The following is a 20,617-nucleotide window of genomic DNA, read 5'->3' as shown; positions in this document are numbered from 1 at the left end:
TTTGTGGCAGTGTGTTGCTGTGAGCATGGGCCAGATATGTGCCCCCATTTTTCTGTAGCAAGCTTGGCATCGTGGTTTAAGTGTGATAGTCCCCAAAGGAGGCTGAATTTGAAAGCAGAGGTTGCATATTGCTAAATGGATACATTTGTGAATACTTTCAGTTTTCTTATATACGCCGTGCGCGGACAGAGATGTGCACAGTTGTCGCGACTTTGGGGGTGTTATGTAAGAATAATGCTCTTTGGGGGGGGGGGGGTCAGCAGATGTTGTATCAGTCTGCATGTTTGCAGTTGTCCATACATAGGAAGAGTTTGCTTGGAGCAGGTGTTGTAGTAGTCTGCATGTGAAGAGTTTGGTATTGTGCATAAGGGCCAGAGTTGTGCTGTGATGCGTTGTGGTGACCTTTGTGCCGCAACTTAAGCCCCATGCCGTCCAAAGGAGGTGATCAAGTAGAGTGTGCAGCAGATGACGCCAGCAGGTTGCAGTAATAACACTTGCCGTAATGTCCCCGAACATCATCTCACCCAATCAATTGGGAGAGCTGTTTATATATTTACTGATTTTTATATACAAATATTTACTACAATACCAAACTGCCCGAAGACCTAGCCTTCAAGACGGTACTAACGCCAAACAGCCTTATAATTAAAAATGTGCTCACAACACAAGATCAACGAGCAACAAATAGTGTTACAATGAAAAAAAATTCAAAAGAAACAGAAAAATCTTCCATAAGAGGCACATAGTGGGGCCTGAATAGAGGTCTTAACAACAAGAAAAACATTAGCTATCCACCCAAACTGTTGGTGCAACAAGGACATCTGTAGTTCTATTTTAAAAGTTTCTATTAAAGTATGGTTCTGTACTGAGTCAAATATTTTAAACATTTTAGCATTTTAATATCAACACATTTAGCTACAGCCTTCAGACGCATTAGCTTACATGAATAAACTATATTCAATTGATTCAGCATAAAAAAGAAAATACATCATTTAGGTTAGGCTAACGACCTCCATGGAGGTGAATGAGTTGAATCCCATATTAGAATACACTAAAATTAAGTGTCTCGTGTCACTCTGATCATTTCTGTACTCCATCGATCTGTGGCACAAGTAGAGGTCTGCAAGAGTCAGAGGCTGCAGGGGTCGGACAGCGAGGTGTCTCGTGGAGATAACGAGTTAGCACAGAGGTAAGAGGCGCACATCGACACGATAAGTCACAGAGAGACAGAGGAATAGCAGGTGAGGTCAGGTCAGGGATCACTATTTGGGCATAAGTCTCATGCACTGAAGCACACTTCCACTCCACTGGGTGACAGTCTTACTGCTTGAACCATCATGTCACTCACAAAGTACAAGTCTTACGCCTTGGAGCATAGTCTCACCCACTAGCTGTACATCTCACTTCTTCGACCATCATGTTGCTCGCAGAGTGCGAGTCTTATGCCTTGAAGTATAGTCTTGCCCACAGGGTGCTGGTCTCAATTGTATTAAGCCGTTGAACACAGTTAAATTCAGTGGGTGTCAGTCTCACTTCTTGGACCATCATGTCTCTTACAAAGTATGAGTCTTACGCCTTGGAGTATAATCTCACTCACTAGGTGTGAGTCCTACTTCTTGAACCATCATGTTGCTCACAGATTACGAGTCTTACACCTTGGAGCATAGTCTCACTCACTAGGTATGAGTCCAACGCCTAGGCTGATGATAAACTCCCATTCCCCTGAAATCTGCTTTATGACTGAAAACTGGCAGTTCACATGTTCGTTCATCCAATGTGAGATCCCAATGACTTCTACCCTATCTGATTTCACGATATTTTTGCAATGTGAGCAGGTCCCACATGGTAAATTGCCTTGAATTGCAGTATTGCTCATTATACTCATCTGGCTGGCAGCTTTAGGCTATAAATATAGGCATCCCACAAAATTACAAATGTGTTCACCTTGATAGGACAGGAAAAACGGGAGTGGGATAGCCATAGCCTGTAAACGGCACATTAATATCACTTGGTTAAATTCTATATTAGATGACGACCTGGAAATTGGTATCTTTAAAGTGATATTCTCAGCGTCTGAGAGCTGGTCAGGAGCCTTAGTATATCGGCCACCGGGCTCAAAAACCGGTTTGAAAGACAGACTTATAGACCTGATAGCCACCTATGTCCTTGCAGTTAACAAGTTCCTGGTTTTAGGGGACTTTAATTTTCATGGGGAGCTGGGCTCTCTACCAGAGGTGAATAAACTCCTTACGGATATAGAACAGCTCGGGCTTCCACAAAGAATACTAGATCCCACCCATAATGGGGGCCATACGCTTGATTTAATTTTCACTAACATCAACACATTGGAGTACGACCCTCCGTTGCCCCTTGTATGGACCGATCATTCTTTGATTAAGTTTACATTTCCCCCGCCCCTGCAAGGTCCTAACTGCCTACCTATCGGAAGTCGCACAATTGTGCAGAGACCTTGGAATAAACTCTCCCCACAAGCCTTTGAGGCAGTGTTCCAGTCAATCCCTCAGACATACGAACAGGGCGTAGATTTAATGTTGGTAGGATTTAATGAAGGGATTAGGAAGGCGTTGGATGTTCTTATTCCCATTAAACGGAAACCCAGCTCCACCCAAAATCGACCATCAGCCAAGTGGTTTACTCCCGAACTAAGTCAGGAAAAGTCTTCCTGTAAAAGACTGGAAAGACAGTGGAGACGTCATAAAACCGTTCAGTCCAAACAACTTTACAAATCAGCCCTGACGAGCCCTGACGACCTCCGCATGGGACGACTCCTGGTGGCCGGAAGCCCTCGGAAAAGCCCCCATCCCGACAGACCACGCACGGAACCTAGGCGTCATCCTGGACTCTTCACTCTCAATGAACAGACAAGTCAGCGCCGTATCCTCTTCCTGCTTCAACATTCTTCGCATGCTCAGAAAAACATTTCGCTGGATCCCCTCCGATACAAGGAAAACAGTCACCCACGCTCTGGTCACGAGCCGACTGGACTACGGAAACACCCTCTACGCGGGTACTACCGCTAAAATCCAGAAGAAACTCCAACGAATCCAAAACGCCTCAGCCAGGCTCATATTAGACCTCCCACGCAACGAACACATCTCTGGCCACCTTAAAGACCTCCACTGGCTACCCGTCAATAAGAGGATCACTTTCCGACTGCTTACCCACGCACACAAATCACTCTACGACATCGGACCAGACTGCCTCAACTCACGACTGTCCTTCTACACCCCCTCCCGACAACTACGTTCTTCCAACCAAGCCCTCGCCACTGTACCTCGCATCAACAAGACCACCATGGGAGGCAGATCCTTTTCATACCTGGCTGCCAAAACATGGAACTCACTCCCCGCCTACCTTCGCCTTACCCAGAACCACCTAGCGTTCAGAAAGCAACTTAAAACGTGGATATTTGACAAGTAATCCTCCTCCCCTTCCTAAGCGCCTTGAAACCCTCTGGGTATGTAGTGCGCTATACAAATCCTATGACTTGACTTGACTTGACTATCACCAAAGCCTCAAGGCAGCACAATGCCTATATATCGGAAATCAAATTAAGAACTCAAATAATTCTGCCAAAGCTCTATTTGACATTGTAAAAGGCTTTGTCGAACCGGTGGTATGTAAGCAACCCACCATCGAGTCCAAAGACCTATGCAATTCTTTGGCCGGATTTTTTCAGGAGAAAATAGAAAAAATCTATTGCAATTTTCCTCAAGCCAACTTGGCAGCTCCATCCTGTACTTCGAATCCAATCGCAGCCATGGCAAGGGTCGACTACTCTCTCGAAAGTTTTAGACCCATCTCCTTAGCTGAGACACAAAGAGCCCTAGAGTCCGCCAAGTCGGGCTCCCCGGTAGATCTCTGCCCTCCTAAGATTATGTCACTCCTCTCCCATATCTTGGCCCCAATGGTGCAAAAAATGTTTAACTGCTCTATTAGGGAAGGGGTGATTCCGACTCCTTGGAAAGAAGCGTTTGTTCGCCCCATTTTAAAAAAAAACCACGGCAAACCCCTTGGAGCGGGCAACTACCGCCCAATATCCTTGCTCCCTCTTTTGGGAAAGATACTGGAAAGTATGATTAACAAGCAGTTAAATTGCTACTTGGAGGCAAATGGTATTCTGGACCCTTCACAGTCCGGATTCCGGCGGGGCTATAGTACAGAGACGGCCCTACTAGCAGTGACGGACTCCCTGAGAACAACAGTGGATGTGGGTGGCCAGCTACTCTGATTTTGCTTGACCTCTCCGTGGCCTTTGATACCATCTCTCATACAAGGATCGCGGAGAGGCTAAGCTTCTTCGGCATTGGTGGCTCAGCTCTTAAGCGGCTCGAACATTTTCTGATTGACCGCTCACAAACGGTCATTATGGGCCTCCACCAAGCAAGAAAAACATCATTAGACAAGGGCGTCCCCCAGGGTACCTGCCTTAGCCCCACCCTTTTTAATATCTATATGGCCCCTCTGGCCAAGGTGGTGGAAGCCCTGGGGTTCGAAGTAGTCTCGTACGCAGACGACACCCAGCTGCTATTTAACATCTGCCATAACCTGGAAGCAGATAGACTCCGTTTTGTCTCTGGAATTGCTGCAATATCTAACTGGATGACCGAGAATCGTCTACAGTTAAACCCGGGGAAAACGGAAGTCATGCTCCTAGGGAAAGCCGCAGCTGTATGGACGGATGAATGGTGGCCGTCACAACTAGGCCTGTCACCAATGCCCAAGCAATGTGTTAACAACTTGGGCATAAAATAAACCATACCCTATCCATGCAAGATCATGTTGTTTCAGTTTCGGGTGCCTGTTACTATAGGCTCAGGCTACTTTGAAAAATCTTACCTTTCATCCCTATGGACCATCGCAAAACCCTGACCCAAGCCTTAGTTATGAGCCGCATGGATTACGGGAATGCCTTATTGGCAGAGGTTGGAACTACTCTCTGACGAAATTACAGGTAATTCAAAACATGGCGGCCAGGCTGGTCCTCAACATGCCGGCAGGCTCCGCCTCTCGCCCTTTATTGAGAAAATGACACTGGCTGCTGATAAAACAGAGAGCCTTCTTTAAAATCTGCTGTCTAACTTTCTGCGCTCTTCAGGGTCAGGGCCCCCTGTATCTTCAAAAGAAACTAAAAATATACACCCCAAACCGCCTTCTGAGATCCAGCACGCTGCAGCTGCTCCAGGTGCCCCGCATTAGATGCCATAGGTCTGGGGGAATGGCTTTTCCTATCTTGCCCCCAAATATTGGAATAGTCTCCCAGCATGCTTGCGAGTAATACCCTCATACCTGGTCTTTAGAAAACAGTTAAAGGCATTCCTGTTCTAAGTCTCTCCACCCCTGTGCTGTCCACCCATCGGGTTACTCTGAGTAAAGCGGCGAGATGCCCCCCGGCGATTCGAGCGCTATATAAAAGTGTTTAATATAACATAACATAATATGATGGGTGATTTCCTGAAACCGGTCCCAGGATGCTTGTTTCCGGTCCAGGGAGCACCTGGCCTAAGAGTTCGGGCTGAACTGTTCCCATGAGGAACAGGGTCAAGACTGATTTGCATATGGCTGGGTCTAAACTGGAATTCAATGTTGTGCAAAACAAATACTGGATATACACCCAGATCTCTGTACTTGGGGTGAATGTTTGACATTGTTTCAGCATTCCATCCATCAATTTTTGCATCCACAACGCAAGCAGCAGCAACAATTTCAGCAGCAAACCACCCAAAGGGCCCATGCCTTCCGCTGCCACTTCCATGGTTGACATCCAGCTTAGCGCACAGTAGGCTTTTTTTTAGCTCACAAGCAATCGATGATGGGGCCCTGGCACGCTCTGTTAATACTACAACACAAAGTATTAGGTGCTCGAGCACACTTAACTTGCTAAGTTACACCCACCCACATAATGTAATGTAATGAGGAGGAATGTATTGCACACAAAACAATCCAGAATCATGCTTGGACCACAAATCCACAAGCAAGGGGTACTCAATCATATGCTAACCCTCTTATAAAAACCTCCCAACTAGGGATGTCATCCCTTGCATGCAAAATGGGTTCAATAATTTCTTAGACGTGTGTGATGCAAACATTTTGAAGTAGACTTTGTTACAATATCAGTCTTAACAAACAGCCAGAACCAACCTTCATCAGAAAACGCCTCCAAAGGAGTGGTGCATTCAAGTACCTGTAAAATGTGTTCAATATGGCATGCGTGGTGCACCAATGCAGAAGGACAAAAGAGAAATCTTTCAAGTGTGTTATGGAAACATTAGTTCCCTGTCCCATTAATCTCGCCATTGTCCATCCTTCTTGCAAGCTTGCTAGAACTGCTGTGAAGCTATTGGATCTGTGGCCCTTTATAGTTTAACAAATATATCTGGACAACCCCTGTGTCAGAGTTTACCACTAATACTTGGAAAGTGTGGTTTGAACACATTCACTGTGGCCTGTTCAGAGCTGCGAGGGCACAGTTCTCGTTTAGAAATGTTCACTTCATAATTTAATTTAATCATTCTCAGGTACCATAAAGATACTGATGGCTCAGGCTCTTGGCATCTGTCCTCAGAGATGGTGCCAAAAGTAATAAAGAGGTGTGAACCTGATAAACGTGGCTGGTACTATCTCTCTCTAGTACCAGCTCACCTAGCAAGGTTGGCAGCATGTTAAGCTGCAGGGGTGGCTTAGGCTAGCTCAACCAGAATACTCTTTTTTTTGTGCCTATAAATTACAGGATTATATTTTGGGATGGTTCTATCACTTTCATGATTAGAGACTGTTTAGGTCTTAACTGCAGAAACCCTTGCCATTGAGAACCAAGTGATGAGACTGCTGTCACTATTTTTGGAGGAACTAACACCACAATTGCAATACTGGAGATGATGGGGATTCTTTTGTTGTGACTAACTGGGTTGAAGCACCTATTCCATCATGAAATCCCTTATTTTACTGATGGATATTTTCAAACACAGATTTCTTACCTGGATCTAGAACTTGTTCATCAATTGCTTCTGCACCCCCGTAAATGGCCACAGTTGGTCTCTGCAGGGCTTTGCACCTTTCCGGAGTGACGGCATAGAGCCGTATCAAGGCACCACCCATGCACGCTGATGTCAGTTTCTTTCTTACCGGGCCCTACAACATGGACCCTGAGCGCCAAAACATTATTTCAAAAATATTATTAGAACCGTGTCTTCCTCAAAGACCACAGGCTTTAAACTGTGGAGGAACTGCTGGAAGAAAATTAAAGCCAAGGGCCTGCATGCCATCTGCATGTGGTGTTTATGGTCCAAGCAGGAAGTCCGGCAGCAAATGCTCTCTGTTGCGCATGAACACCATCAAGGTGCCATCTTTGGTCCTCACTCAGCTTCATTATCTCATTATGAAACAACTCGGGCACAGCTCCTGGTTTATAACGACTCCCAAGAAGTGTCACCGCCACAATGCCAGTACTACCGCAGGCTAGAGACTTTATTTGGATTTAATTCTGATACTGTCCAGGGCCTTCAATACATTTCTCATGATGAAGATGAAGAGGAGGCAGATAATTTGCTCCACTTTCATTACACCAATGGAGGCCTACGTTGAGACTTGCCAAATGATAGTAGCCTGGATACTTCATCTGAAACAGAGGTGGATACCCCTCTAGGACTCCCTTACGGAGAAGAGTGCCTCTTTTTTGGTGGTAGTCCTCAGAGCTGCAAATATGTTGGACCTTCCCTTGCTCACATGAGAAACCAAGGCCAATCTACTAAATGAGATCCTGCAGCCTGGGCCTGCGACCTCAGAGCCCTAGCTGGAGGCCTTTAAATGGGGCTCTGACAGTGGTATTGGTGGTGACCTGATCTAACCTATGCCCTCCTTTGACCAAGAGCCTTCCTGTAGCTAGGCTTCTTAGGTCTGCTTCTGGCTGCTCCAGCCTTTTGGACCCTCCAGAAAGTCTTACTACTGAAGAAGAATTAGTATCCACTTCATCTGCTGCAGAGTATGTAGCAAGGATGTAGGGTCTGCACTTTCCCGACTGCATTCCCGCAACAGCGAGAAAGACTCAACTATGTCCTTGTTGCAAAGTCTGCTCTAGGCAGGGAAAGAGGCAGGAGACTCGCTGTTACTGTCCCCAGTGCTCCTCTCAGCCAGGCCTATGTTTTCCAACTCGCTTTACGTTATACCATATAAAAGTGAAGTATTGGGAAATTGACTGAGGTGGAGCTGTCCTAGTATATATCTTTCAATGGCTGTGCATCACTACATACCTTCCATGAGCCACTACTTCTCTCACTAAGAAAGCAGCCTTTCACATTGTTTCCTCCAGTTGAGAATACCTTTGACTTGTTTATGGCCAGCTTTACACCTTTATCCACTGTCAGTAAGAGGTAAAATATAAATGTACAGGAATTTATATAGCGCAAATCACCGAGCGGTTTCTAAGCGCTTGCTTAGGGAACCCGTCCTGGTATTCCCCTGTGAGATAACCCCGGCAGGGTGTCCGCAAGGTGAAAGCCAGGCATCCCGCCGCAGGGGGCCGTTGGTGTTCTGTGTGTCGTATAACAAATGCATCACAGTCACTGCACATAACGATGGACAGAATATAGCTCACATTGTCACAGAGTGCCCTGTGGACCAAAACCTAAAGCCATTACACATTTTTGAAGTGCTCTTTAGGGAACTTAGTACAGTCTTCCCCAGTATGTTTACCTTAATTTCAAAGGTAGATATGCTCACTGCATTCAGCAAAGTCTAGGGTTGAGGTATCTTTGGACACCCCCCAACTCACCTCTATAAACTGGATGGAGTTGGGTTAAGCACAGCGAATGTGCGAAAGCACATGAAAAACATGTCTTCTTGTGCTTCAGGTAGCTGACATAGGAAGAGTTAGTAAAGGATCAGTGGCAAGGATATGAGATTAGTCAGGACTTTGAAGGAGACAGACAATAACAGGTAGGAAAAGCTTAGGCTAAGTGTGCTTTCACACGCAAATTGCATAGGTAGGAGGTACATATATATATATTTTTTTTAACTCTTTATTCGTGACTGTAACAAGATGTCATACATTACATTCCTTCATTATATCATATATCAGTCTTTTCCATTTTCTTTACCATTAACTTTTGGTAGCATATCTTTCAAAATCATGTGTCTTCTGTCTTACAATTCTCCGGATGTTTCCCAGTTTCAGTCTTTAAACATCATATTTATGACTTACATATTTTGCTAAACCCCAACTGCCACTCCCGCCCCACCCACCCTCCCTTCGTCTCCTGGTCGTTCTCCTTCATACACTCTACATGTCGGGTCCATGTGCTTCTGTCTATCTAGAAATTGTTATAGTTCGTAGGCCTGGCCTATCCTTTGTGACTTTTAATCGCGCTCGTGTACCTTGACCGTCCCCTGTTATGTGTATGTGGTCATTCCGCCGGGTCTTGCGAAATGGTCAGGTCCATCTCTTCCATTTCGATCAGCATTAAGTCCCACTCCTGTGCTATAGGGTATTTGCGAAGACCTTTGTCCTCCTCTCCCCTCAGCGCCGCGGATTCAGCTTTGCCCCATTTCAGCAAGTCAGCTCGCCACATTTCTACCTGCGGGGACCTGGGCGATTTCCATCTCATGGTGAGTACCCTGAGTGCCAACAAGAGTGCCAGGTCCGTAAATTTCAGTTGGGCTTTACATGTTTTGGGTCGTTTCCTGTTCCTATCAGACATGGTAATGCCCCCTCAGGGATCCGGAGTGTTGTTATGGAGTGTAATGTGTGTTTGATCGTCCCCCAGTAATTGCGTATCTTCGGGCATGTCCATAGCATGTGAAGGATGTGTGCCTCATCTTCTTGACATCTTGGGCAGCAGTGTGTAGTAGCAGGGAACATCCTGTGGAGTCTCTGGAGCGTGAGGTATGCTCTATGGAAAACCATGGCATGTATGAACTTGAACTTAACATTCCTAGACACTCTCCTATGATGACCAAGAATGATTTTCCACTCCCCGTCTGTTAGGGGTTCCCCTGTGTCTGCAGTCCAGGTCTCCCTAAGTGTGGTAATTGGCGACGCCACATGTTCCCTAATACCGGCATATAGCCATCTCACCAGGTGTCCCCCCGTACCCACATAATGTAGGAGGTGCACTAATTCATGTTGGTCTGGTTTCGTGCGTTGCGGAGCCCAAGCGCGCCACACATAGTGCGTCACTGAAGCATGTAATAGGTATAAGCGCGGCGGTTCTCCCGTGGTTTGCACAAATGAGGCGTGATCCAGTATTGTGTCGTCACCGAACAGGTCTCCCACTCTGTCCACCCCGGCCTCCGTCCAGGGGCGCAGTCTGCGTTGGGTCAGGATCCCTTTCGGCGTCGGAGGTCCCAGCAGGGGGATGTTGTCTGCATAGGGAGTGGCCTCTGCCGTGTATGTCAGTGCTTTCCTCCAGCAGGTCAGAGCCACATGCAGGAGGGGTGGCAGTCTCTGGGGATCCTAGCATTGGGTAAGAGGAGGGAATGTATTTCCCCTCGTGCTAATTTGTCCTGTAGATCTCTGCCCGCCACCCATCGTGTCAACCATTGGAGCTGGCTTGCATAGTAGTAACTCCGCAGGTCCGGTACGCCCAGGCCTCCCTGTCTGGTGTTCAATTGTAATTTTTTAAGGCTGATTCGTCTTCTCCCCGAGCCCCATACAAGGTTGATCAATAATGTATTTAGTGTGGTAAAAATTTGCCGTGGGAGTAGCACCGGCAGATTTACAAAATAATACAGTATTCGGGGGAGCAGGACCATCTTCGAGACCGCCACTCGTCCCATTGCTGATAGGGGTAGGGATGTCCAAAAGTTTATACTACCTCGTAGGCCAGTGATTGCCTTACGGATGTTACCGTCAATTTGATCCTCCGGGTCCCGGTACACATTTATCCCGAGATATTTAAACGTGGTCGGTGCCACCTGGATCTCATAGGTGCCGAACTGTATATGGGGAGGCTGATGTCCTTCCCGGAAGAAGAAACCTAGAGATTTTCCCGGGTTTATAGCCAAGCCAGATATGGTCTCAAAGCGTCTGAAAATATTCGCCAGGTGTGAGTGGTTGCCACACAGGTTTCAGAGAAACACCAAGATATCGTCGGCATATATAGAGCCCAAGTTGTTGGTGCCTCCAACTGGTATGCCCTCCTCCGCTGCTCTAGTTCGGAGCGCAATAGCTAGGGGTTCCAGCGTCAGTACGAACAGTAGTGGCGACAGCGGGCAACCCTGACGGGTGCCCCTGTGGACGTCATAACTGTCTGATGTGTGCCTTCCCGTGCGCGCACTGGCCGTCGGGCCTGCATATAATAAGCGAATCCATTTTATGAGGGCCTCTGGAAAAACCAAAGCAGTGCAGGACTTCGAACATAAAGTCCCATGTCAGGGAGTCAAACGCCTGTCGGAGGTCCAGGGCTATACAGCCAGCTTGTGGTAAGTCCTGAGGGGTAGTTGTCATAAGGGCATAGAGTCGTCTCGAATTTTGGGAGGTGCTCCTCTCTGGGAGGAAGCCACATTGATCAGTATGGATCAGGCCAGGGAGGTGGTGTTGGATCCGCATGACAATAGCTTTACTGAGGATCTTATACTCCGTGGAGAGCATATAGAGGGGCATGTAATTACTTACGTCTAGGGTATCCCTGCCAGGTTTCGGGATAGAAATCACCAAAGCCTGCATGGTCGTAGCAGGTAGATGGCCAACCTCGTAAGCGGTTTTATACATTTTCTCCAGCACGGGTGCCAGTATATCAGAATATGTTTGATAAAACTCCCCTGGCAGGCCATCCATACCCGGAGTCTTGCCCCGGTTAAGTGTGTGGATTGCTATTTTTATTTCTTGCTGCGTTATAGGTCCAGCTAGGGCCGCCTGGATTCCCAGGGTCAAAACTGGGATTGTTAGCTCTCCCAGGAATTCCATCATTTCGTCCCTGGCATCTACAGAGGGAGGAGCATAGAGTTTCTCCAAGTAAGTTTTAAACACAGCGTTAATTTCTAATTGTGTGTGCACCTGGTTGCCTGTTGTATCTCGGATACTCATTATTGTAGGGCTCTCTGGGGTATCTCGGACCAGCTGAGCAAGTAAGGCACTGGACCTGTCCGCCTCCGCCTGTTGGCGTTTCAGATAGGTCCCATAGTCCATTACCCTTAGGGTTTCCAGCAGTTCAGCGTGCTCGATGTTACTCAGTTGCAGGTCAGCTTTACGATCGGGTTCCTGCCCCACCGCAGTTTCAAGTTCCCGCATGCGATTCTCCACCTCGCATAATTTACCGTGGATTTCCTGTCTGACTCCCACTAGTCGGCCGATAGCAGCCCCCCTCACTACAGCCTTCATTGCATCCCATACTATCAGATTCGAGGACGTAGAGTCCCAGTTTTCAGTCAAGGTGTCAGATATGTGTTTTTGGTAGGAGGCACATAGTCAAGGTAATAGAGATACACATGCCATCACTTCATCTTCAATAAAGGCCTCAACCTCATTAGCGCCGCTCTCACCCCGACCCTCAATTACTCCCTCACTCAACTTGTCAGTTGATTCTAAACTATATAGAATGTGTCAGCCGGGCTCAACTTCAGCCTCCCACCACGCACACATCCAACACCTCAAAGAGCTTTACGGGCTCCCCATCCACAAGCGAGCTCTCTTCAAACTCCTCAAGCACACATTCAAAGCCTTACACAGCACTGGCCCAGCATACCTCAACAACTGCATCAAATTTCAGGAACCTTCAACAGCTCCACTCAGCTGAACTCCTACTCAACATCCCATGCATATGCAGCACCAGAACAGGCAGTAGTGTCTCCTTGCACCAAAAGCTTGGAACGACCTGCCCCATCTTATCTGTGCCACCTCTAAAAAAAATGTAATTCCCCAAAAAGCTTAAGGTTTGTCTTCAACAAGGAGAGTCCATCAATCTGACCCGACTGCTCTTGTGTCAGTGGCAGGATACCTTGCTCCTGGGTGATAACATGATTTATAATACACATAACACTAAACGGAACTCTACACCCCACACTACACATATGGGTCATATTTGTGGCCTACTTGCCATGTTCATCCTCCATCAGAATGTGGTAGATGTTCAGTTCACCATGTGACATGTGCATTACAGTCCCAGCACTGCTCATAATGGTGGATGGGACACATGCCACATTGTCACTGAGTCCCCTGTGTGCCAAAAAGGTCCTTAGTAGTTTAGGATGAGCTTTTTAGGGAGCTTGGGTTGGTGTTACTGAGAATGTTTACTTTCATTTCAAAGGTAGGTATGCACACTCAGTTTGAGGAATCTAGGCAACTCCTCCCACTCCCCCTCTCCCCCAATCACAGCCCCAAACTGAAAGGAGTTGGATTTAGCAAAGTGAGTGCTCTGATGTGCATGATATTCACTAGAGACAGGGCAACCCAGTAGTCCCCAAGGAACTGGGTAACGTAAGTTAAATAGACAAAAGCTCCTTGAGGAATTATTTCCAATATCTAAATAATTTCTATTAAGTCTTTTATAAGTACTTCACTTGAAAAGAAAACATAAGAAACATGATCTCTCCAATCATTTATATGTATTATTTAAGAAATTATTCTTTTGGCTTGTCACAAAATTAAAGAAGTACAAATGCTAGGCAACAAAACAACACTACAATCTTCGGTACACTTTCCTGTAGTGTAATATACCGTTGGTACAGTATGTATTATACAAATATATACATAAGGTGCTCCTGTACATGCAGTCAGCTAATCCATCATTCTTATATATACAAATCCTTTCTTGGATGAATATGAACCAAACGGTATAGGAGCGTCGACGTTTCGGTCTTTAACGTATTATTTCCACCAAGACCATCCTCAGGACTATATGTTGCACATGATATCTACAAAAACATATACAATATATACATATTAAGTACATGGGATCCATCTACTTATGTCCAATATATTTGATCGTCTGCTTACATTAAATTACCATCACCACACCCAGTGTGACCAAACTAAGTACATATCTATTTACAACTATCCACAACCATTAGCTCCTTATCACCTCATATTAAGTCCAATATGGCTATCCATACTCACTAGACAAGTTGTCTTCCAAAATTTCAATCCACCACCACTTCACAAGGTAGACCAAAAACGCTCCTACGTAAATATTAGATGAGTTGAGTATATGTATATAATCAAATGGGTCACGTAGAAATCTACAAAATTGCCAAGCATGGAGCTCACCTCCACAATTATTTCACACGACTAGCATTGAAAACGGGCAAGGTTCGGCTCCTGAGTAACCTGCAAACCATCTAATCTGCGAAGGTAAAAACGGAAAGTACTGTGTAAGCTAGTCATACCATCTGTTGAAAAACCAAAAGACTATCAGCGGCTATCTTTGGAAAGGGGACTTACTTTGGATGCTCTATCACAGACGCGACCGTTCTACTTCAGTCTCCGTCGGCGTTTGTTTGCACCGCTCGTGAAACTCAGCAAAACAAACTCTGTCAGGAATGCGCGCATGCGCACATCGTAGCTCTAAGTTTCCGACATACGGAGGCCATATTAGAAAGGAGTGAGGGACACTAAATAACAACAGAAAGATCTTAAAAAGGGGAGGTAGGTCCTCAATCAAACATAAAAAACTTAATAAACAGAACAGAATAAACAAAACAGTTATTTACCCGGGGTCCTGTAATTCACTGAACAAAAGTGTACATCAAAACCGGGACCAGTCAAAGAATACCTAAATAGTCACAAAGCTATCATAGTTCTACTCATCACAGAAGTTCGTGTCAAGATAGAATATCTGAACCAGGATATAGGCTATAGCTTCTCAATTTACAGGCTCGCTAAATTGTGCCATTCCACACACTGGTTTAAACTATGCTCCACTGTCCTTCCTGTCCAAATCCATCTATTTTCTTCTAATGTAAGTAGGCGATCTACATTGGTCCTTCTTTTGGAACCTATCACTTATAAGCCTAAGCTATGGCTATCTGACTGCAAATAAACGGGATGACTGTGGGAATCTAGCGGCTAAATGGTCGACTAGACTAGGAGTCAATATTAACCCTAAACAGATCTCAGCCTCATTATGTCAAATAAACCGGGTTGTTCAATCCTCAAATTTGAGGCTCCAGCAATATCGAACAGTAACCCAGCTATACTATACTCCACAGAGAATAGCTAGTTGGACATGTGGTAACCAGACTAATGATCGTACTAAATGTCCGAAATGCGATATGGATGCAGCTGGCATCGAACATATGCTGGTTTTATGTCCGAAGCTATCTATATTTTGGAAAGGAATAACTGATGCTTTGCTGAAGAAAAAAATTAATACTCCGCCGTTATCGCCACAACTGATCTTACTTGATATTCAAGACAACCATAGTCAATGTAGGGATTTATTAACAATTGTATATGCTTGTGCAAGGCTAGTCATAGCCAGATCCTGGATCTTAAAAGATCCTCCAAGTGTAATGGAATGGTGGAGCTTGATAAACGAAATTAATGTTATGGAACTTTCCTTAGCAAGACTTAGAGGACCGAATGCCTTGAAAAAGAAAGAAAAAATTTGGGGAACCTTCGCTTGCTTTGAACTATAATCATGTTTACAGGCCAGTGTTAAATCCATTGTTCTAATTATGGTTTTCTGAAAAGCATTTTTATATTGGTTTATCCCCTGCTTTAGCTGTTAAATGAAAGTTTGTATATAATTTTTTTGTTCTGAATGATGATGTTCTTCCTGCAATAATAAAAAAATTAAAAAAAAAAAAAAAAGGAACCTTTCACAACCTCTATTACAAACCACTTCATATCTTTGGGACCATGAGATTGTTGTGTGTAGTGTTCAACTAATGGGGCTATCAATACTTTGCACCTAATGCGTGATTGATGTTGTGTTATTCTTTTTCTCACTTCTTGAGTAGTTTTGCCTATATACATAAGTCTACATGGGCATTCTATGCAATAAATGACATTTCTCGTAAGACAGTTAGAATGATGTTTAAAAACAATTTGCTTGTCATTTAGTACACAGGTTTTAGTTGGTGTGGTGGTATCACACGCGGCACATTGTCCACATGGATAGTGTCCTACAATTGGTGCCAACCCCCATTAATTATGTAGGGTATTGGTATTAGGTTCCCTATAGGTTTTGACCAAATGGTCCCGAAGGTTTCTCGCTCTTTTGAACGCAAACCTGGGGAGGCTTAATTGTGGCTCAACTTTCTGTATCAGGTGCCAATTTTTCAAAATAATTTTCTTGATCTGATTGGACTCTGTACCGAAAGTGGTTACACAGGCAATGGTGTTATCTGTTCTTTCCTTCCTTTTATTTTCATCTAACAGTGCAGTGCGATCATAATACCACGCACGTTTAAGTGCCCGTTTGACCAACCTATATGGATATTGTCTGGCGCTCAGTTTTAGTTGAAGGATCTTAGCCTCCCTGAAATAATCCTCCCTTTTGGTACAATTACGTTTGATTCTCAAGAATTGCCCAAAAGGGAGGTTATCTCGTAAATTTCTCGGGTGATGACTTGAGTATTTCAGCAAGGTGTTGCGTGCTGTGGGCTTCGTGTAAAGGTCCACCATTAAAGTGCCATTGTCGTTTTTGATGTTAAGATCAAGGAAATTTATGGACTGGTTGTTATATTCAATCGTAAAACGTAGGTTGTGATTCTGTTCATTGAGCCATGCGTGGAATGACAAAAGATGATCCACTGGGCCTTCCCAAACTAGGCATATAAGAGGGGGGTCCCCGTAAGAAAGGGATGTGTCTTGTAAATAACAAACACAATATATTACACAAACCACAAATTAAAACTGCTGTATGCAAAAAATCAGATTGGCATATATTATTTAATGACCAATGCTATGTAATTAATGACTGTGATCAGGAAATCATGAAAATTAAGGCCCCGGAGGGGGGAAAGGAGAAGGGGAGGGGTAGTGCTCAAGGGAGTGTAAGAAGGTAATGACAAAGTGTGAGACAGTAACAATACGAATTGACAAAAAGTTGTCACAATATAATCTAGGTACAAAGGTCCCAAGTCAGGACTACAACTTCAATAACACATGAAAACAATACAATTCAACGGTCACAGCTTGTTATTAGCGGATTCAGGAGTGTGCCGGAAGGAAATTAAAGAAAGAACAGTCGACGTTTCGACCCCTGTGTCTAGGCCAGTTGGAGTCCTTTTACGGGGTCTTCATCAGGACAAGATGTGTGAAAAGGGTGGGGCCATTCTGTATAAAAAAAATGCAAAAACGTATTTGATAGTGATTTATAACGTGGGATGAAGAACATCATCCTGTCTACCACTTAGACACAGATAAAGATTAATTTAATTTAATTTACCATGGTTGGAGACCCCACAGGGGTTCAATATATATACAGGAGGACCACGTTGAGCGTCGTGGTGGGTCTACAGGTGGTCAAGCTACCATCAATCTGTAATGTGTAAAGAAAACTTATTTGAATATCTGCAGTTAAACGCAGAGTGATAACTGCAGATAACATGAATAAGCACATTCTACACGGTCCTGTTCCAGGACTCACAACTTTCAGCTTCAATTGCTAGAGACTGATCTCAGCTACATGGAGGTGTTGATGGGTATACGGCAGCAGTGCTGTGAGTAACCAAGTGGGGGGCGTGAGCTAGCTATAACAAATTGATGTAGAAAATACTCACACAAAGAGGTGCTTGATTTCAACGCTACCATTTAGGTGGGGACTGTACGTGGCATGATTCGAGAGTGACAATCAATTCAAATCGATATGTTGCCTGGTAACAGAAAAGGTATTTTTAGACGGATATTTTGGAGGGCGGGCGTCTATTGTCATGCATTTGCATCTGACTACACGAAAAACCACTCATACTTGCGCGAAGGTTCCAGGAAGCGGCACCTTGCAATACGGCATCTGTCCGTAAGGGCTGTGAATGGTATTCGGCGTGATGTGCCGGTTTTAAATCTACAAAAATATAAAGCCGATTTACTAAGGAAGCGGGGCTTACAGATTGAAAATGGACAATCAGAAGTCTAGGAGACTACATTGGAAAAGTACTTACGAACTGCAGCAGCGTTGTTGTCTGCTAAAGGGGTTTCATATCCTGAGGCGGGTCCGATCTTTTTATCTACAATGCAATACCAACGGTTTGCTTTAAAATGCGGGACGCCGTGGGTTCAGAGATTACGAATTGACTTCACTAGAAGGGTTACTTACAGAAAATGCAGCGTCGGCCCTGCCTGAAACTTGACACACGATCGACAACTCCGCAGTGGGAGCTTCGCGGAGTTGGAGGAGGAGCTAAACTGCGTGCCGGTATAGAAATGGAAGAGTTACTTCCCAAGGTCTGCAGGTTATGTCAATTGCGACGCTGATTACACGTTTTTTAGGAAACATATGATGTAGCAATACCAACAGTTGTAATGCATTATAGGTGAGAAAATACCAAAATAGTGCAGCGCTCGTACAAGAGGCTGAAAATTATTTTGTACATTACTGCAACAATTGTCAAATGAATGACTAACAAAATTCCACGCGACTCTTATCACAGAAGGTCGTAGATGGAAAAGATGACATAATTAATCAAGAATTAAACCCATGTTATTTGAACTGTGAAGGTATAAACCATTTGACATCAGTCGACAACAAGAGGATGTAAAAGGTTAGTCTGTGACAAATACCGCAACATCTTAAATACTGCTAGCCGAGTGCTGCCAGTTGAGATAGGCTGCTATCTTGTTCATTAAGCCCATTCTTAATGGAGTCCAGAAGGGACATCCATTTGGACTCTCGGGTGTTGAGTACATTGGGAAGGTTGCCCCCTCTTCTGCCCAACACTACTTTTTCGATAACGAACCATCGTAGGTCTGATACAGTGTGTCCCGCCGCCCCCCAATGTTCCACAAGGGGTGCTCCTGTGACTTTGCACCTCAATCTACTAGAGTGCGAGGAAATTCGGGCTTTAATTTTCTGCTGGGTTTGCCCTACATATAATTGGTTGCAGGGGCACTGGATGATATAAATAACTCCCATGGAGTTGCAATTCGTGAAATGTTTTAAATTGTATGTCCTATCACCATGGACAAATGTTTTGATCTGGATAGTGGTGTCACAGGCTGTACAGGCACCACATCTAAAGTGGCCAATCACTGGGGGTAGGTTCCAAAGAGTAGTCAAGGTCGGTTGGCTGGCTGGCTCCAAATAGGAGTGGACTACCATGTCCCTAATGTTTTTTGCTCTCTTGAAGGAGTGTAAAGGTAAATCCTTTTGGTTGATCACGTCTGCAACCAAGGGCCAATTTTGGTTGATTATTTTCTTAAAATCATTACTGCGTGTAGAGAAGGTTGTGACGCAGATTATTCGGTCACCGGTATTTCGGAGCATTGTCTCTGGATTCAGGAGGGCATCTCGTGGATTGTACCAGGCTCTTTTTCTGGCTCGTCTCACCATCCTTGATGGATAACCTCTTGAGATGAGACGTTCACTTAAGACTTCAGATTCTCTCATATAGTTGGCTCTTGTGGAACAGTTCCTCCTGATTCGGAGGAATTGTCCAACCGGTAGATTGTCCTTAAGGCCTCTCGGGTGGTGGCTCTGGTATTGCAATAATGAATTGCGTTCCGTTGGCTTTCTGAACAACGTTGTATGTAACTTTTCATCTGCCTCGTAGATGGAGATATCCAGGAATGGTATAGTGTTGTGACTAGATTCCATTGTGAACTGGATATGAGGGTTACGGGAATTAAGCCAAACATGGAATTCATTTAGTTGGTCTCGATTGCCTTCCCAGATGCAGAGCACGTCATCGATGTATCTTACCCATAATGACAGATTCAACTTGTAGGGATTTGTTGTTGGGAAAATATATTCCTGTTCAAAAGAATCCATATATATAATGGCCAGATTGGGGGCAAAGGTAGCCCCCATCGCTACTCCCTTAGTCTGCAAGTAGAACTCTTCCTGAAAAATAAAAAAGTTGTGCATCATCGCCAGTTCCAGTAATTCAATGATAAAGTCCGTGGGCACCTGGACGGGTGCAGGTCTCTTGTCCAGAACCTGTTTCATTATTTCCAGGGCATGTTGTTGGGGAATGCTGGTATAGAGTGAAACTATGTCGCAAGTGACCAACAAGGCCTGTGTGGGGTTGAATGGTCTGTCATCGATCAGGTTGATGACCTGAGTAGTATCTCGAAGATAAGCTTTAGTATTGAGGGCAATGGGCTTAAGGAAAAAGTCCACGTATCGGCATAATGGCTCTAGTAATGATCCACAGCCGGACACGATAGGGCGTCCAGGGGGAGTGTTGAGGTTCTTATGAACCTTAGGCAAGGTGTAGATGGTCGCCAGTCTTGGGAACTTTTGATTAAGAAATTCGAATTCCATGTTTGCTCAAGAACCCTGCATCGAGACCTTTCTGTGTGACTCTTGAAATGGTGTTGGCCAGATCCACCGAAGGGTCGCTGGGTAGGAGTCGGTAACTAATCCCATCTGATAATTGCCTCCGAATTTCTGCCTTGTAGTCTGAGAGGTCCTGCACAACAATTGCACCGCCTTTGTCCGCGGGTTTGATGACTATGTTTTTATTGTTGCGTAGTGTTGTCAAAGCCGATCTCTCTGTT

Source organism: Lissotriton vulgaris, chromosome 5 (assembly GCF_964263255.1).
Source record: "Lissotriton vulgaris chromosome 5, aLisVul1.2, whole genome shotgun sequence".
Taxonomy (NCBI): Eukaryota; Metazoa; Chordata; class Amphibia; order Caudata; family Salamandridae; genus Lissotriton; species Lissotriton vulgaris.
This window is presented reverse-complemented; position numbering follows the sequence as displayed.